We start from the raw sequence: 20,411 nt of genomic DNA, 5'->3' as shown, positions 1-20,411 counted from the left end.
GAGAAGGAAACTGAGGTACACAGAGGTGCTATGCCCAGAGTCACAGCCATTAACTGAAAGATCTGGAATTCACACCCAGGCACTCTGTCAACAGTATATATGGTCTTTAACCCTGGGATATTACAAGTCACTGGAGATTTTTGAATATTTTAAAGTTATTTTTATTCACCAAAGGTTTTAAAAGATAGGACCAAGTTAGAACTTGACAAAAATCACTTAGTAATTATTCAGTCCCATTCAGCTAATAGGGTTGACAGTAGAGAACTTCATAAATTGGATCCTTGTTTCCAGTGTTACCCAAGGAGGTTGTAGGAATCGAATGTATCCAGATATTCATTCTTTCAAAATGGTAAAGCATTGTTATCCCTGCTTGCTGACTTTTATCATTTGCTATAGCTGGCTATCTTAAAACCATACATCCTTGGTTTTTTATATGCTTTAAATACTTAGTAATGTACAGCATTAATAATTTAAGGAAACCATATGATTATCTCAAAAGATAATGGTAACAATTTAATAAAATTCATTCATGGTAAAATTGTTTAGTAAACTGGGATGAGAAGAATATTTTATCTGAATGATTATGGCAAAACTGATAGCTTTTTTCTGAGATGGGGAATACAAGGAAGATGACTATTATCACTACCCCTCTTCATCATGGTACTAGAAGTATCAATCAGTACAATAGGCTGAAGAAAAAAAGAAATGAAATTATATAATTGGAAAGAGAATAGCAATCATCTTTGTAGATTCTAGCATTGTATTCCTATAAAAATAAAATAATCTTCAAAAAACAACTTGAGTTTAAAAGACTTAGCAAGGTTTTCTGGACTTTAAAATTTGGTTGTGATTTGAGCAAAAATTGCAGATTATGCACTTCCATAAATTTCCTTCTCCATAAAAGCAATGAGAACTTGGAAAACATTCTCAGCATCAAATTTTTTCCAAACTCTGGAAATTAAGCAAAGGCCTTCAGCAAACCAGGTAGTTTTTATTGGGAAACACTGACTGGACTTTTGGTTTCTGCTCAGGTCATGATCTCATCAAGGTCACAAGATCAAGTTCTGCATTAGACACCATGCTCAGCATGGATTCTGCTTGAGATTATCTCTGCCTCTCACGTGTGTGCTTGCTTGCTCGCTCTCTCTCTCTCTCTCTCTCTCATAAATAAATAAATCTTAAAAACAAACAAACAGTGACTGAATTCTAGCAAGTACAATGACCATAACTCTTAAAACTAGAAACTTGGGGGCAGGAGTAAGCTTGGAGCTCCTTCAAAGTCCCAATCCCAGAAAATTGTTATTATTTTCCCAGTCTGCTTGGTCCATGGAAGACCTTATTCTCAGTGCTGTCTTTATTTGACCTGATTCAGAGTTCTTATAGTATTAATAGCCTTTTATTGTGATGAGTCTTGAAAACAATAAAAGGCAATTATTTAACATTGCAGTTGCCTATAGTAGAAGCTAAAATTTGAAAAAGATAATAGGCTAATCCAAAAGCTTGAATGTAAAATCCAGGAAACAAAATGTATATGTGATGCTTTGAAAGGCTACAATATCTTGCTCAGAGTTAAAAATGCCATGCACGTGCATAGAGCTTTGTACAAACCCAGAATTGTACACAGTATAGGAGAGCCTTGAGAATATTCTAGTCTCTAGTCTGAATTTAAGGTTTTGCCAACCCAGGAAGTAATGATAAGAGTTATACAGTACCTTGCTGAGTTTTGGTATCACCAACTTGCACACACAGCCCCTTAGGAAAGATTGGAAGATTTATTGGTTCCATGAATTTAAGGAAATCTCTAATTGTTAACCAGCCTGTAAGATGCTGAAGAGAGATTTCAGTGGCCACATGTGACAAAAATTATGAGCTGTCTTGAATTAGTTTAGAAAAGTCACTAAATACAGAAAATAATAACAAATAGGTGTAAAAACAAACTATGAGGAGGGAGCACAAGCTAATATTCAGAATTCCCACATTACGTTAGTTAAAATGCCCAGTTTAAAAAGAAAAATACTAATACTTGCTTTGACAGCACATATACCAAAACTGGAATGATAAGAAGATTAGCATGGCTCCAGCACAACGATGACCTGCAATTTCGCTAAGCATTCCATAAAGCGAAAACTAGATGTGCAAAAAAAAAAAAAAAAAAAAAGATTGAATGGTCCATGCTCTAGGAAGAAAAAATAAAAGCCAACAATTGTCTCTAAAGCCCATGTATTGGACTTAATGGAAGAAGTTTAAATCAGCTATTTCAAATATGTTCAAGGAACTGAAAAAAAATGTTTAAGGGATGAAAAGAAAGTATAAGAATGTTTCTCAGCAAAAGAAAATATTAAAGAAGAGATAGAAATCACATGAAAGTGAATAAAACTTAGAATTTCTGGGATGGAAAAATATATAAGAATATTAAATATTGGGTTCTATGTATAAGGAGCTTGGAAGTTACTATTCTGTCCTAACGTCCCAGGAGAAGAAAAATGAACAGACTTAAAAATGAACAGTTTTCCTAAGATCTGTAAAAGAGGTAAGGACACAAGGAAACTTATAATTCTCGACACCAAAGAAACATAGACAAATACTGGGAGTCAAAGCTCACCAGAGTAGAGACTCATGAGTGGAAAGTATCACAGGAATGAGTAGAGGGGTAGGAAAAATTGACCTATAATTATTAGTGGCTTGGTAGGACACCCCACCCCCCAAATTTTGTGGGATTTACCTCCAGGAGCTTTACAAGTTTCCCACAATAAACATCACAGAAAATTGCCTTCCTGCTTTTGGCAGGGGAATGGAAAAGTAACCCTTTTGATATTTGCCAGAGACACACTGTTCTTTTTTTTTAATATTTTATTTATTTGACAGAAAGAAATCACAACTAGGCAGAGAGGCAGGCAGAGAGAGAGGAGGAAGCAGGCTCCCTGCCGAGCAGAGAGCCCGATGCGAGGCTTGATCCCAGGATCCTGAGATCATGACCCGAGCCGAAGGCAGAGGCTTTAACCCACTGAGCCACCCAGGCGCCCCGACACACTGTTCTTTTTAATAACACCTGTCTTCAGGAGAAACTATTTAACCAGAGCCTAACTGACCTGAAGGAAGAAAAGTACCTAATCCTGTCAGTTACAGACTTGCATATCAGAGAAGGGAAATACTCAGCTCCATCCTCCTAGAGACATTCTTCCCCACCTAAAGAAGCCTAAATACTATATAATTTCAACTATACGACATTCTGCAAATGACAAAACTATAAAGACAGTAAAAACTTCAGTGGCTGCCAAGGGTTGGAGATGAATACAGAGCACAGAGAATTTTTAGGGCAGTGAAAATAGTCTGTATGATACTAAAACAATGGATACATATCATTATACATTTGTCAAAGTTCCGAGTGTCCAACAGTAAGAGTGAACATTAAGATAAACCATGGACTTTGGATGATAATGGTCTGTCAATATAGGGTCATTGCTTTAACAAATGCACCACTCTGGTGGGGAACTTGATAATTGGAGAGTCTATACATTTGTAAAGGCAGGAGGTACATGAGAAATGTCTGTATACTCCATACAATTTTCCTGTGAACCTAAAACTTTTTAAAAATGTCTTAAAAATACTAACTATAGATCATCAACAGGTTTTTTGAGTGGGCAGATATTATTAGGCAACTTGAAAAGAGATCAATTGAGATAATCCAGTCTGAACAACAGAAAAAAAAAGTGAAGGAAATTGAAATGAGTCTCAGAACCCCGAGACTCCCTCAGGTGTATTGACATATGCATAATGGACATTCCAGAAGAAGAGATGAAGAAAAGGGAAGCAAAAAATATGGAGAGAGATAATGGCTGAAAAAATTTAAAATACAATGAAAACACTAATCGCTGTATCCCAGAAACTCAACAAATTCCAAGTAAGATAAACTGAAAGAGATGTATACATCGACACATCTTGAGAGCAGCTAGAGAGAAGCTCTCACATAACCTCACATAAGAAGGTCCTCAATCTGATTAAAAGCAATTTACTCATCAAAAACCATGGTGGTCAGAAGTCACTGGGATAACATCCTAAAAATGGTGATGGAAAAGAAAAAAAAGCCAACCAAGAAGTCTATATCCAACAAAACTGCACTTCAAAAATGTGAGAGAAATTAATACATTGACAGATAAACACCTAGAGAATTCATGGCTAGTAGATCAGCCCTACAAAATATATTATAGGAAGTCTCCCAGGATGAAACAAAAGGGAAATTAGACCATAACCTGTAAGGAACAGTGGTGGTTAATGCACCTAAATGGATAAATATAAATGACAGTATAAAGATTTTGAGAAAATCCACATAAAACACTAGAAAAGAGTAGGAAACAACCTATAAAAAGGAATTATAGACCATGTTCAAGTAGAATTTATTCCAGGAATGCAAAGTTGATTCAAAATATGAGAGCCAATGATCTAATTTACTTTATTAATAGAATTAAGGTTCAGAAAACATATGCCAAAACAAATGCCAACAAAGCGTTTGACAAAATCCATCTTTTCATGAGTAAAACAAATAGCAAACTGGGAATAGAAAGTATATTACCTTTCTACAGCTGCTGGAACAAATTATTATAACATTAGTGGCTTTTACAATATATTTTGTTTCTTACTTTACAGTTTCATAGTATAGAACTCCAAAATGGGCCTCACTGGAATAAAGATAACACTTAGGCTGTATTCATTTCTGGAGGCTCTAGGGGGAGAATCTCCTTTCCAGACCTGAGTAGTTGGAAAGATATCCCATAATCATGAATTGGAAGACTTAATCATTTTAAAATGATACTATCTCCAAAATGCATCTACTGAGTCAACACATTGTCTATCAAAACTCTAGCTGTCTCTTTTGTTGTTGCAGGAATTGAAAAACTGATCCTAAATATCATATGGAAATTCAAGTGAGGCAGTATAAGCAAAATAATGTTAAAAAAGAAGAGCAAAGTTGGAGGATTGATTTTCAATTTTCCAAAAGTTATCATAAAGTTGGAGTTATCAAGACTATTATACTGTTATGAGGATAGACATATATAAGAAGAGAATTGAGAGTTCACAAGTAAACTTGTAAATTCATAATTGACTTTTTGTCATAGTTCCAAGATTTTGTGGGGGGGAAATAATTAGTATTTCAATAAATTTGGTAGAAAGACAACTAGATATGAAACTGAGATGCCATCTCCCACTATTTACAAAAATTAATGAAGAAATACCATATGATTTCACTCATATATGGAATTTAAGAAACAAAAGATGTGAACATAGGGGAAGGGAAGGACAAATAAGATAAGATGAAAACTGAGAGGGTGGCAAACCTTAAGAGACGTTGAGCTCTAGGAAACAAACTTGAGAGTTGCTGGAGGGGAGGTGGGTGGGGGAAAGGGATATTTGGATGATGGCCATTAAGGAGGGCACTTGACATAATGAGCACTGGATGTTACATGCAACAGATGAATCACTAAATTCTACCTCTGAAACAAATAAAAAATAAAATGAGTTCGATAATATACTGATACAAAATAAGTTTAGTTTTCTCCCCATTTAAATGACTGTTAGATTATTGGTCTGATTTTTTTTTTCCATTTTATTTATTTTTTCAGCGTAACAGTATTCATTCTTTTTGCAAAACACCCAGTGCTCCATGCAAAACGTGCCCTCCCCATTACTCACCACCTGTTCCCCCAACCTCCCACCCCTGACCCTTCAAAACCCTCAGATTGTTTTTCAGAGTCCATAGTCTCTTATGGTTCGCCTCCCCTTCCAAATTTTTTTTTTAATAAACATACAATGTATTTTTATCCCCAGGGGTACAGGTCTGTGAATCGCCAGGTTTACACACTTCACAGCACTCACGATAGCACTTACCCTCCCCAATGTCCATAGCCCCCTCCCCCTCTCCCAATCCCACCTCCCCCCAGCAACCCCCAGTTTGTTTTGTGAGATTAAGAGTCATTTATGGTTTGTATCCCTCCCAATCCCATCTTGTTTCATTTATTCTTCTCCTATCCCCCTACCCCCCCAATGTTGCTTGTGGTATATATACACAATGGAATACTATGCAGCCATCAAAAGAAATGAAATCATGCCATTTGCGACGACGTGGATGGAACTAGAGCGTATCATGCTTAGTGAAATAAGTCAATCGGAGAAAGACAACTATCATATGATCTCCCTGATATGAGGACATGGAGAAGCAACATATTGGTCTGATTTTAATAAGAGGTTATAAAAGGTTTTTCTTCACTTTATCATTTGCCAAGGAAATAAAGATTCTATGTTTTATCAAAATAAAAAAAATAGTGGGTAAAAAACTTAAGTGTAAGAACTGAAATGATTATATTTTCATAAGAAAACAAAGACCCGTATCTTCCTCATGTTGGATTAAGCAATGGTTTCTTAAATGTGACCCCCAACCACAAAGAGCCAAAGAAAAAGTTGAGAAATTACACTGAAACTACACTGAAATTGAAAACATTTTTGATTCAATGTAAGCTATCAAGAAAAGTGAACATAGAAACCACAGAATGGGAGATTATATTAAATTGTATATTTGATTAGAGTCTAGGATCTAGAATTCATAAATAAGTCTTAGAACTTAATAATACAAAGGCACTTAGCCCAATCAAAAATGGGAAAATACTTTGACTAAGTATTTTTCTAAAGAAGATATAAAAAGAGCCAATAAAAAAAATAAAATAAAAAGAGCCAATAAACACATGAAAAGATCCTCAAGATCATTAACTCTTAGGGAAAAGTAATCAAAATAAGAAAGACCACCTCACACCCACTACAATGGGTAGAAAAACATAGACACATTAGTAAATTTGGTGTGGATAGGGAGAAATTGGAACCCACATAAATTGTTGGTAGGGATATAAAATGGTGTAACTTTTGTAGAAAGTAGTTTGATGATTCCTCAAAAAATTCATTGTAGGGTTTCAATATGGCTCAGCAATTTCATTCCTAGGTACTGAAAAGAATTGAAAGCACAAAATTATTGTATATGAATCTTCCTGGGAGTGTTGCTCGTAATAGCCAGAAACTGGAAACTATCCATATGTCCACTAGTTGATAAATAATTGGACAAAATGGTATATCCATACAATGAAATATTCCATCATAAAAAGTGAAGAAATAGCGGTACATGCTACAATATGGATGAATCTTCAAAACATGCTAGGTGAAAGAAGCCAACACTAAAGTATACATACAATTTCAATTATATCCATAATAGAGAAATTTATGGAGGCAGAAAGTAAGTTATTGGTTTCCAGGAGTTGTGGATGGGCATGGGAAATCAGTGTCAATGAGCATGTGATTTCTTTTTGAAGTGATCAAAATGATCTGGAATTATAATGGTGACAGTTGCCCAACTTTATGAATATACTAAAAATCACTCATTGTACACTTGAAAGGGGTAAATTTAGTGGTATGTGAATAATAGCTCAATAAAAATTGAAATTGTATTAATAATGAATAGAAAATGAAATTTCTAAGAAAGGAGCTATTTATAATAACATCAAATACTTAGAATCAAAGAGAAGATGTATACAACCATCACAGAGGATATAATAAAACTTTATAGAGAGATAAAATAATTTTAAAAACGGACAAACCTCCCTTGTTCATGAGTTGGAATGTTCAGTATTAAAAAGGTGAAAATTCCCTGAAAACTGATTGTAAAACAGTAAAAATAAAAATCACAACAGGTGTTTTGTTTTATTATGTTTTCCTTTGCGATTCAGCTAGCCAGTTCTAAAATTTATAGTGAGCTGTAAATGGCTTAGGAAAGCAAAGACATTCTTGAAGTGAAACAAAAGGGCAGAGCTTCTGTAATATAACATGGCATATAAAACTGTGGTAAACAAGACCGTGTATTATATGCAGAGGGATAGACAAGTAGACTGATGGAGCAGAATAGAGAGCATGGAAATAGATCTTGGCATGATACTAGAGGTGAAAAAATGAACTTTGTTCACAGCAAGGTTTAGAACCAAATATATATATATATATATATATATATATATATATATATATATATGTATATGTATATGTATAAAACAAAAGACAGCAAGTGTTGGCCAGCATGTGGAGAAATCGGAACCCTTGGTCGTTGATGGTGTCATTGGAAAATGCTGTGGCTGCTGTGATAAACAATATGGGGATCCTGCAAAAAATGAAAACAAGCACTAACATATGATTTGGCAATCCCTCCTCTGGGTATTTATCCAAAAGAATTAAGATCAGGATTTCAAAGAGCTTTTAACACCCTTATATTCATGGCAGCACTATTCACAATAGCCAAAAGTGGCAACAACACAAATCCCCCTGGACAGGTGAGTGGATGAAGAATGCATATGTAAATAATGGAGTAGTATTCAGCCTTTTTTTTTTAGATTTTATTTTTTTTATTTGAGAGAGAGCGAGAGCGAGCATGGGAGGAGAGAGGTCAGTGGGAGAAGCAGACTCCCTGCCGAGCAGGGAGCCCAGTGCGGGACCCGATCTCGGGACTCCAGGATCATGACCTGAGCCAAAGGCAATTGCTTAACCAACTGAGCTCCCAGGCGCCCCTATTCACCCTTTAAAAAGAAATTCTGCCATAAGTGACAACATGGATGGATGTTGAGGACATTATGTTAAGTGAAATAAGGCAGTCACAGAGAAACAAATAGTACATGATTCTACTTACATGAGGTACATGTAATAATAAAATTCAGAGAATCAGAGAGTGACTGGTGGTTGCCAGGGGCTAGGGAGGGAAAGTTGTGGAGTTAATCAACAGGCACAAAATTTCAGTTAAGCATGATGAATAAGCTCTAGAGATCTACTTATAACTCTGTACCTTCTATCAATCGATTTATGTTTAAAATTCATTATGACGGTAGATGTCACGTTAAGTGTTCTTACAACAATTAATTTTTAAATAAACCAATACATGTAATGTTTCCATTTGTTATTTATGAGTATGAAGATAAAAAAGTTACGACATTAGATGGACTGAAATGTTACTGTAATTCATTTTTTCTGATCATTCATTTTACAACTATGCTCTCCTGAAACCCAGTGTATCAGTGGATTTCTATACATAAACTTGTACTATTTACATATGGTAATTAATACTTTTGTGAAATTATAATTTTCTTTATCAGATCACTATATGCTATCAAAAGGTATTTTTTTAATTTCTCTTTTTAAGAATATTTTATTTATTTATTTGACAGAGAGAGAGTTAACAAGTAGGCAGAGAAGCAGGCAGAGAGAGGGGGAAGCAGGCTCCCTGCTAAGCAGAGAGCCTGATGTGGGGCTCGAATCCAGGATCCTGAGATCATGACCTGAGCTGAAGGCAGAGGCTTAACCCACTGAGCCACTCAGGTGCCCCCAAAAGGTATTTTTATATAGCTTCATAGCATACTCAATTCTGCTATTACATGACATATGTGTTCCTATAAATCACTGTATTGTGCAAAACAGTGGAATAAAAGTGAGAGTTTACAGAAAATAGAGATAAAAAAGCACTAAAAATGTTTTGTCATTGTCACATAAAATACATAGATATCTAATGAGAATGATATGACAGTTTTATATATGTTAGACAGTATATATATATATATATATTTTTTTTTTTTCAGTAAGTCAGGTACTTTACCTTGTAAAAGACCTGAAATTTGCTTGTGGACATGGGTGTGGGGAGAGTTTGTATTTGTGAGTTATTGTGAAGTGATAGAAGGTGAGCTATTTGACATCAGAAGTGAAGTTGTAATACGGGACGTGATGGTGACAAACTAAGGTATCCAGTAAATGCTTGAGGTGTGTGCATGTGTTTTATATGATTCTGCATTGTTCATTCAGTGAGATGCAATTTTCTGAGTTTACCTAGTAGCTCTCATGGAAAAGAACTGCACAAATGCAGCATGTAATATGTGTTATGCTTATATTGTATGTGTTACGCTTATATTGTTCCCTAACGTGACAATTGCACTGAAACAAATTCATGTTCTCGGAACAAGTGCTATAGCAGAACTGATTGTAACTCTCTTTTTCCCTCCTGAATATTGAGAAATTTCAAATGTAATTCTCCGAGTATGCTTTACTTACATTTATATTTCTAGTGGAATACTACATGTAAACCTGAATCAAATCTAAATAACATAAATTTAATACATAATATTTGAAATAGCTCTGCAGGATCTGTATAGATTGTAGTACTTTATTTTGCTTGCAGATAACTCATTTTAACTAAATCTGGCAACTTCCAAAGAAAGTAGTAGAAGTAAATATGTACATTGAATTACAAGTTAATTCTTTTTTAAGTGGTAAGTTTCCTAAAGTGAAATATATAGTATGTATGTTAATTCCCATGAAGGTAATAAAAAATTCCTAAAGTGCACTTACAGAGTTCATCTTTGGGTATAATTTTTCCCTTGCCTGTATGAACAGAGTTTTCCATAAAATCATTTCACTGGGAACAGCATATGCATCTAAGAGTAGGATAGAGTCATAATGCTGGTAAGAGGTTTAATGTTCTGGGGATCAATAAGGTACCTAAGTGCATTCTTAAGATGCTGGTTGTGCAGTATTTATTGCTTTTGATTGATTACTGAAATATGAAATACCACATTTCCATAAGTAGTTCTTTTTCTCATAAACAAAAGACAGAAATCAAAGGGGAAAGTCAATCTCTCAAAGAAGACTTGGGCCATTTTCTTCCATCGGAAATTACTGTGAAATAACTACACCACAGAAACCAAAACTAAGTATGAAAATTTAATGTGGAAATGTCAAAAGCCAACATGATGTCAGTGTGCCAAAGGCCACATATATAATTAAAAATGCAAAAAATACCTATTACAAATACTTAGTATAAGGCATTTTAAAAATATTTTTAAAAATTGGTAACAGCTTATATGATTGCTTGGCTTTTAATCTGATTGGGATACATTTTTAGGGTATTTCAGTATAAAAATACATTTGAATCCTTGAAATTTCTGACACATTTTGAGAATTAGAGACATTAAATAGTTCAAGCCACTCATAAGTGCATACTGCAAATGAATTTATTCTTTTATTTATTGGAGCTACATCATAATAGTTCATTATGTCTTTATAATATTTTCTATGAAAGTCTCTTTATTTTTACCTCACTTGAACTGCCCAGTAATCCTGAGAATTTGGCTCTGAATGTTGAAAGTAGAAATGACTTTAGAGTTAAGCTCATTTTACCAACAAGGAACCTGAGGCCTGGAGGGGATAAAATGAACTTTTATCACCCTATGGTCTAGAACTAATTCTATATAAATTCTTCCATCTATTTTTTTCTTGATAAATTGCTGAACTTTGTTACTGGTGGCATCAGAGATATAAGCAGAATAAGAAAAGATTTACCAACTCAGTATGTTCTTTTTAAAAGTTTACATTTCAGTTATTTTTTTTCCGATTTTATTTATTTTTTTCAGCGTAACAGTATTCATTGTTTTTGCACAACACCCAGTGCTCCATGCAAAACGTGCCCTCCCTATTACCCACCACCTGTTCCCCCAACCTCCCACCCCTGACCCTTCAAAACCCTCAGGTTGTTTTTCATCAAGACATTTCAGTTATTTTTAAAAACACTTTCCATGCTCTCAGAACCAAGATTAAAAATGTTAGAAAATTCCTATGATTGATCAAAGTGTAGCTGTGAGAAATTGCTCATGTAAAATAAATTAATAGCAAAGCAAAATGGACAAATCTCAGTGGAAGGGGCAGGTTGGGAGTGAGAACTTGTGTTATATATGGAAAGGACATATTTTCAGGGCCAAAGTATTCTTGGGTCATGTCAAAGCTCCTCTATACCAGTGCTTCTTGACCTTGAGTAAGTTTCTTAACTTGGCCTAAATTTTTCATGCATTAGCATGAGAAAAGTCATCTTTACATTTCACTGTAGGATTGAGTAAAATAATATATAAAACATATCTGGTTCAAACTGGAATATAGAGGGTTTTTTTTTAAGATTTTGTTTATTTGACAGAGAGAGAGAGAGGGAGGGAGAACAAGCAGGGAGTGTGAAAAAGGGAGAGGGAGAAGCAGATGCCCTGTTGAGCAGGGAGACTGATGAAGGACTCCATCATAGGATCCTGAGATCATAACTGGAGGCAAAGGCAGACTCTCAACTGACTGAGCCACCTGGTTTCCCCTGAAATATAGATTCTTTAATAAAAGGAAGGGCCAGGGGCAACTGGGTGGCTCAATTGATTAAGTGTCTGACTATTGATTTCCACTGGAATCATAATCTCAGGGTCCTGGGATGGAGACCCACATGGGACTCCACACTCAGAGGTGAGTCCACTTGAGGATTCTCTCCTTCTGCACCTCTTCCTGCTTGTGTGCTCTCTTTCTCTCTCTCCTACATAAATAAATAAATCTGGGGGGAAAAAAGGAAGGACCATTAACAGTTGTTATGTATGAGCTAAGAAAAGGGGAGTATTGTGGTACAATTATAGAAAATATGACTTTCCTTCCTTATAACAGAGTAGGCATGCACTAGATGGGAAATTATTGATGGGAAGACAATTAAGGATCAAAGACATGAGATAAGCACACTGTGAAGATGCAAGAAATTACACTTTTTGGTGAATAAGTCAAGCTGAACTATTGCATATATAGAAGTAGTGGTATTTATGGTTAAAAGTAAGCTACAATATCCAGAATATGGAAGGCAAAAAGCCAGAAGGCCTAGTTTAGAAGTGAACTCACGGGTAGTAGAGAGCATATAAAACTTACTGGAAAATCAGAGACAGAGACAAATCATGAGAGACTATGGACCCCCGGAACAAAACTAAGGGTTACAGAAGGGAGGCGGCTGGGGGGAACAGAATAACTGAGTGATGGGTATTAAGGAGGGCATGTGTGGTGATGAGCACTGGGTGTCATATACTACTAACAAATCCTTGAATACTACATCAAAAACTAATGATGTACTTATATGTTGACTAATTGTACATAATCATAAGAAAAATTACTGGATAATAGAGGTGGTTAGAGGAAGATTTACAGGGTACACAGATTAGAAGTCAAGGGAAAAAATAAATTTGTAATTGACCCCATAGATTTAGGGTTATTGTGTTTTATAATCTTGTGATGAATTAATTGGTGTACTTTATGAAACCTTTATTAAGGTTTTATTGGTGTGCTTTATTTAACCTTTATTAAAAGGTTACAATCCCTCTACTTGTGATTTCTATCTGTCAAATAAATAAAAATAAAATCTTTTAAAAAAAAAAGGTTACAATCCTAAAACTTAGAGTAGACTCTAACCTTGGTAAATTATTTCTAAATAGTTTGCCAATTTAGTTTTAAATTGGAAGATATAAGTGAACATAAAGTCATTTTTGTGACTCTAGAGTCAGGTTAAAGGTTAAACATGAATTAATTTTTTAAAAATTTCCGTAGAGCAAAGCCAGAGATAAAATATCATTATTGGCCCTGTATACTCCTCTCATTTTTTAGTATATATCCTACACGAAACTGAGGCAAGAGATGTGCATCTGCTGTTTGCTCAGAACACTGAATTTCCATGTGCCTCTCAGAAGGGAAGTACTTGGCTTTCCTGAGTGTGAGACATATGCAGCATGGCCTTTAAGACCAAACCTAATGACTATTTCTTCTGGAACCCCACTGAGTAAATAGCTGTCTGTACCCATCATGAAGGAATACTAGTCTGGTGGCACTTAATGCAATATGTTTTTCCCCAGTACAGTGCCGTAAGTGAGCAACGTTGGTTCCCAAGGTGATACATTCCTAAGGAAATTTTAATGGTAATTTTTAGTATATATATATATTTTTCTTTTAAGAAAACAGCTCTTTTAAGATCGAGCTGCATTTCAATAGTAAAAGTAATTACAGCAAAGTAGTGTACAAATATTGTCATAGACCTATCTAGCACAATATGGATTGCAGCTAAAAATGTGTTTGATAATCAGATGGGTTTCCTTAGACCCAATTACTTAATGTTTTGCTTTCCAAAGGGCATTACATCCTTGTTGAGTTATGTCATAGATCATTTTTTGGTAGTTAGCATACCTTAACTGAAAAATAGCGTTTAGGAGAGAAATGTTAAAGCATTGAATAGGGAAAGAAAATGATTTCTGACTTTTGTCTTCTTTTCTTCATTACCTTACCTAACTCAGAGAAACACACCCAGAAAATATTAGTAAGTTCTTTAGTTTCAGAAAATCATCCTTTTAAAGGCTGGTATTAAGTGTATGTAGTAAAATATGTGATTTCTAGGTTGGACCCAAGAATGCTTCATGTAACCTTTATAAAAACTGTGTCTAGTCTCATCGGAAGTGATAACCTTATTGTGAATACCAACCAAGTCTAAGAACAGGTAAATTTCTTACAGGTATACAGGGCTTAGGGGAATAGTTTGAGTGGACGCATTCAAATAAGTCGCAACTATTATATCCACGATTAACTTAATTATAATATACCCAGGAACACAACTCCAGAACATTGAGTCCTATGTGATGAATTAAAGATAGGATGCTAAATTTGTTCTTATCATAACACAATATTTTGGTTTAAGCCATTTGAATTTTTATTAATATTTTTATGGACATTAGCTGAGTTTCTATTTTGAATTAAAAGAACAGAGATATATAAAGGCATATTTCCCTTGAACTATAATATCAATCTTTTGTTTAGTGGTTAAATGTTTAAAGTTCTGAAACACTGGCAAGACCAGCTACTAATTTTAGTAACCCAAACCTAATCTCTGTATGCAGTCATGTAGAAAATAAGTTTCAGCATATTACTTTAAAATCAGATTGAGCCAAGGAATATGCAGGAATTCAGTCTAATATTTTACCTTTATCATCCTTAGCACTTGTATAGGTCCTCTTTCAAGTAGAGGTAATTTGAAAGGGGGAAATAATGTTAAATTATTGATTTATTTTTACATCTTATATCTCACTTTTAGAAATGCTTAGCTTTTTGAAAAATACTTAAAGCAGAGTTAAATTAGCTTCTTTTTGTGTATTTAATAATGTATATTTACCTTAGTATTTGAAAGCTTTTAAAATAAATTATTAGATGTGTTTTTCATGGCTCTTCTCTTTTGGTAAAACGTGTTTTCAGTTTCTGCTATAAAAATATTTTCATGGCCTTACATTTATCATTTAAAAATATTTACTAAGTACCCACTAAAACCTGGCACTGTTTGGCATAGAAGTAAAATGGTGATCAAAAACAAATGTCAGTATTTTCATGGAGTTAATGGTTTTGTAGCTCTACCTTAATCCAGTATATACTAGTGTGCCTGGAGTCATAATGATTGTCAAAACCTGATTGCAGGGGAGGCATTGTGCTATCAGAATCTGAAGGATAGAGACCAGGGATGCTGCTACACAGCCTATGTTGCACAGAATGGCCACCGACAGCAAAGCATTATGGAGCCCAAATGCTAATGATGTCACAGTTGAGAAAGGTTGCTGGTGTATAAAAATGGCATAGATTAAACAATTCTGCTATTGAATGTATGAGTAACTTGCAAGATAACTACTTTGAAAGAAAGGAGACATGAAGGTGGCTCAGTCAGTTAATCAGCTGCCCTCAACTCAGGTCATTATCCTAGGGTCCTGGGATAGAGTCCCCGCATCGGGCTCCTTCCTCAGTAGGGAGTCTGCTTCTCCCTCTACCTGCTCTCTCCCTGCTTATGTGCTCTCTCTCTCTCTCTCTGACAAATAAATAGATAAAATCTAAAAAGAAAAAAGGCATGGTTTTATGCAAAGAAATTTGACCTAAGCTGGAGCCAGCATAGTCCTCTTTGAGGAAGTTATCTGAAATTTCTCTCAAGGATTAAGTGTTTTTGTGTAGATAATGGGGAGAGGGCATCTTGGAAGGAGGGTTCAAAACAGAAGGGCTACTTATTGGAGGAAATTTTAATTCATACCAATATGGCAGACGTGCAGAAGCTGCTATGAGATAAGACTGTTGGGGTAGGTAAAGCCATGACTGTGTGGATCCTTTGAGGAATGCAAAGCTACTGATACATGTTGAGCAAGGTGGAATTGGATTAGATCCACAGGTCTGAAAATACCATTCTGGCTCAGTAAATAAAGAGAGAGATTAGAAGAGGACAGAGTTGCTGGAACGAAGCTAAAATGTTGTGGCAGCTACTATAGTTATGAATTTTCTGAATCAACAGTAAAGATCACTGTGACAATATTCGTGTTTATTTAACTCGTACATGACAAAAGAAGGCCTTTTTGAATCATATAGTAAGAGAACGAATTTTTAGTTTTAGCCCAAGAAAGGGGGGAGCGACAGAGCTTTACACTGGCAAAAGTATACACAATCAAAGACCTAGGCACCTCTTTCTAAAATGAGTTGTTGCTCTTCCCAAAACCATTGAAATGCAAAGTATGCTGAATTAGCAAAGAAATGTGAAAAACAAAACCAGAACTTTCTGTCCAGTATACAGGGCAGAGAGTACTATATTTAAGAACCTGACTGAGGATTAAAGTCAAGGAAAGCCACAAAATGGTTAATGCTTTGGTAAAGTGGGGCTGTAACTTTCTTCAGAGTCTGTAATGGTTGAGAAAGCCATTTCTGCCTTAGTGCAGAGGAAACAGATTAAATGGGTAGCTTTCTCTGAGTATTCTGTTTTGTCCATAAGTACTGAAGAAATATTGGAATTGCTGGTAAAGTGAATGATTAGTGGTAGAGGTACTTCTTCCTGTTTTAGGAGCTATTATTTTTCTACCTTTTCCAATAAAGTGAGGGAATTACCAAATCCTGATTTTAGGACTCTCAGATGTTTTAAGGTATTGAGGGAATCTGGAGGTGATGGGGGGGGTGTAAAGTAAAGTATCGTGACTTTTAGCTAACATTTAGTTCAAACAAAATTATTTCCTAATCTTAAAGCTTTTTAAAAAAATCTCTGGAAAATGTTTAGTTAAGCCTATTTTGTTTAAATTTGGTAGGAAGTAGAGTAGTAAAATGATATTGATTCATGTACGAAATTGAAGCATAATCTCTGTTTATGAGATGGCATTAAAGCCATTTATTCCAACTCATACAGAGAAAGTCAAATTCTTCCACAGTGAGTTTTGAACATGATAACTAGCCTCTATTTGAACAATCTCAGAGAGAGAATTTAGGAGATGAGGCAGATCATGGCAATGTAAAAGGCAATATGCTGTGTGGAAGAATTGTTTCTGGTAAAATATTATTGTAATCTGTCCCTGCCCTTAAAGTTGTCCTTAGGATCCCCATTCTTCATTCTGAAGCAAAATAAAGCCCCCCCTTCCAATATTTAAGATTTTTCTATTTGAGTACCCACCCTTCAACTGCTCACATGCTAAGCTATCATCACTTTATCCACACTTCTAAAATGGCAGCCAAAACAAATCTGAAGGTACTTTTGTAGATATAGGATGATTGGTTCTGGGAATGAGAATACTATAGTTGTTTGTGATTTAGACATTATATTTCTTATACTTGATTAAGTGAAGTACAACTATTTTAGTCAAGATCTATAATGGTTTTACGGATGAGGGTCAACATTCACCTAACTGCTTTTCCTTATAATGGACTTGCTAATCTGTTGATTAAGAATGATGTCTCATAATACTGCAGAAATCTGATTTGTGCAGTGTTTTGCCAAAACTTTCCATATTATTTCATGACCAGAAGATATTATGGTTTGATGAACTTGTCCCTCCCAGACCAGTTGCACCCAAATAGCAGTCTGGGAAGATGAGTTCAGTTTTGGATGTGCTGATTTCTATATTACTGTGATCCCTTCAAATACAGATGCCCTCTTAAAAATTTAAACAGGTTGCATCCAATATCCAAATGTAGAACATTCCTTTTGTAAGCCAAAAAGGTATAAAATGAAGAAACAATTACAATGAATTTATAATGGAAAAAAAATTGAGCATCCCTAGACCCCCAGTTAACCTCTCTTAGGCTTTTCTGATACCTTAGGATACATCTTAGAAACAGATGCACAGAATAAATCAAGACACAACACAGATGCTCACAGACACAATTCAAAGCTGCCGTGACTTGATGCTGAGATACAGGGTGTGGTTCCTCAAATGTAGGAAGGTGCTACCCAGTGCCCCTTTCACTGCTTGGAGTGTATGCTGCCTCTAGAAGGGCTCACAGCAAAAATGAAAACCATTTTCATTTTTTGCCTTTTCTCTTAAAGTGAAAATCCCTTTCAGATTTCTTTTGGTTAGCAAAATAAGGTCCTAACATATAGGTCTTTTGTGAAAGTAAATCTGTATAATGCAAACTTTTGAAAAGTGGAGAGGTACCTGTATATGGCCTAGCCTCTGAGAAAGGTAAAGATTATCATTGTATTTTAGGAACAATAAACGTAAAGGTAATTTCCGCATCCATGGGTATGAATTAAAACAAAACAAAACAGAGAATGCATAGGTTGAGAAAGATGAGATACAATGATGGAATGCTTGGGCATTATGTGTGATAAGGAGAAAGAAAACAACAAATAAAAAAGAGAAGATGGGTTCTGAGGGAAAAGACAGAAACCAGAAGAAGGGTGTCTCTTCATCTCACATGGGAAAGTTTAAAGGATCCAGCAGTGGCCTGCAGTATCAACAGTGCAAAGAAGTTCAATAAGACAATAACTAAACCATGGATATTAGAGTAAGTGATTGGCATGGAATGGGTAACTGAAGCAAGAGCAGTGTCATTTGAGTAACAGATTTTAAGGGATTGAGTGAGGACTGAATGAGAGTTGAGAACATGGGTACGGTGAATAAAATATAGATTGAAATTCTCTGTTTTGATGGTAGGATTTGGAGTTTGTGGAAAGGCTTCCATTAAGGATTGCAAGTCCCAGATAAAGATGGAGTAACATCTAGATAAAGATGTTAAATAAACATCTAGATAAAGTAACACCTACATAAAGATGGAAATAGGGAGAATGAGAGTGAACAAAGAGCATTACATGCTGTGATGAAGGTCTCAAAGTTTTTATATGAAGGTGATTGAATAATAATATAAAATAGACATTCAGAAGTTTAGCAGTCACAAAACTTCAACCCTGTGGAAATGAGGTGTGGGAGAGTTCTCTACTTTTGAGGGACACTTGGAGACATTGTGTCTTCTGGGAAAACTAGGGTCAGTTAAAGCAGTGAGGGAAGGAGCATTCTGGAAATTACAGTATACAGGCATCTCTTTTAGCTGTGAAAGAAATAACCAAGGACTCTGGAGATAGGGTACAGAGAGCAAAGCTGATGAAAATTTGTGGGGACAGTAGTAGTGATTAATAAGGATACCCAAAAGACTTGTATTTGTTTGTGGTTGAAAAAATTACATGAATGTGTTACATGTGAAAATGTCAAATACAAAGGGAACTTGGTAAACTTGATTCTGTGTCCCTGCCTGCCATGTGCCAGAGGCCTAACAACATTGGCTGTCGTTCTGCTTTTGCTCAGAGTATTAAATAGAACATTGATGAAATCTCTGACAAGGGTAAAAAGAGTGACTAGCAGACAAGAGATTAAAAGTATAATTCATCCAAAGTAACGTCTTTTCATTACCAATCTCTCATGGATTTCTACAGCTTGTTTGGATAGTTTTGAAACCACGCCTCCACCCACCATTTCTTTAGGACCTTACTTCCTGTTGAAATCCCAAATCTCCCCTTAACTTCAATGTTTGTTCTGTGGGTTCACAGAATCTTGGGTGAAATTCATGTAAGAAACTGGTCACAATCCTTCTGTCACATGTGGTCTTGCTGATTTTGCCAAAGGTGCCTAAAATACAAAGTCAAGTGGAAGAAAACTTAAAGGTTTTTTTTTTTTTTTAATTAATAAGTTGATGAAGGTAAGAGGAGAGTCATTTCAGGGGGTGAATGAAAATATTTCATTGTTCTTCAAATTGTCTCTCACATCAGTGGGATCTTCTTATGCTAGAGCTGCTAAATAGCTCAGGAGTAAGGTCTTTCTCACATTGGCCTGATGTCACTACTGCAGACAAAGTAATTTATTATTGATGACTTGTGATGCTTTTTTATTTGTCTCCATTTCAGCATGTTGATATATTGGGCAAAGCCTATTGATTCATGCAGGTTTGGCTTTTATGGTAATTTACTTTAAGGGAGCCCTGAAGAAAGCTTGCAGAAGAGATGGACATTTTTCAGATCTTACCCAAGTGGAATAAAAGAAACATGAAAGGTCTGTTTTTCTCTAGTTGAGTTAATGATTCTGCTTCGGTTTAACTTGTGGGTGGGTCAGGGTTGATGGAGAAAGGTTGTTGTTAGGCGTGCAGTGACACTCATTGTTTTTTAGTACTGAATGTCAGTGATGGACTATGCACTTGAAAAAACACAGGAGTTACATGAAAGGCACGATGCAATTTCATTTTTTAAAACCTGCAGT

General features: G+C 35.4%; 1 pseudogene; it reads left to right on the top strand.

Annotated features, from left to right (window-relative positions):
• The first annotated feature begins 2,023 nt into the window (after positions 1-2,023).
• On the top strand, positions 2,024-2,123 carry LOC123935702 (annotated as a pseudogene).
• The last annotated feature ends 18,288 nt before the right edge of the window (positions 2,124-20,411 follow it).

The sequence above is a fragment of the Meles meles genome, chromosome X (assembly GCF_922984935.1).
Source record: "Meles meles chromosome X, mMelMel3.1 paternal haplotype, whole genome shotgun sequence".
In the NCBI taxonomy this organism is placed as follows: Eukaryota; Metazoa; Chordata; class Mammalia; order Carnivora; family Mustelidae; genus Meles; species Meles meles.
This window is presented reverse-complemented; position numbering and strand designations above follow the sequence as displayed.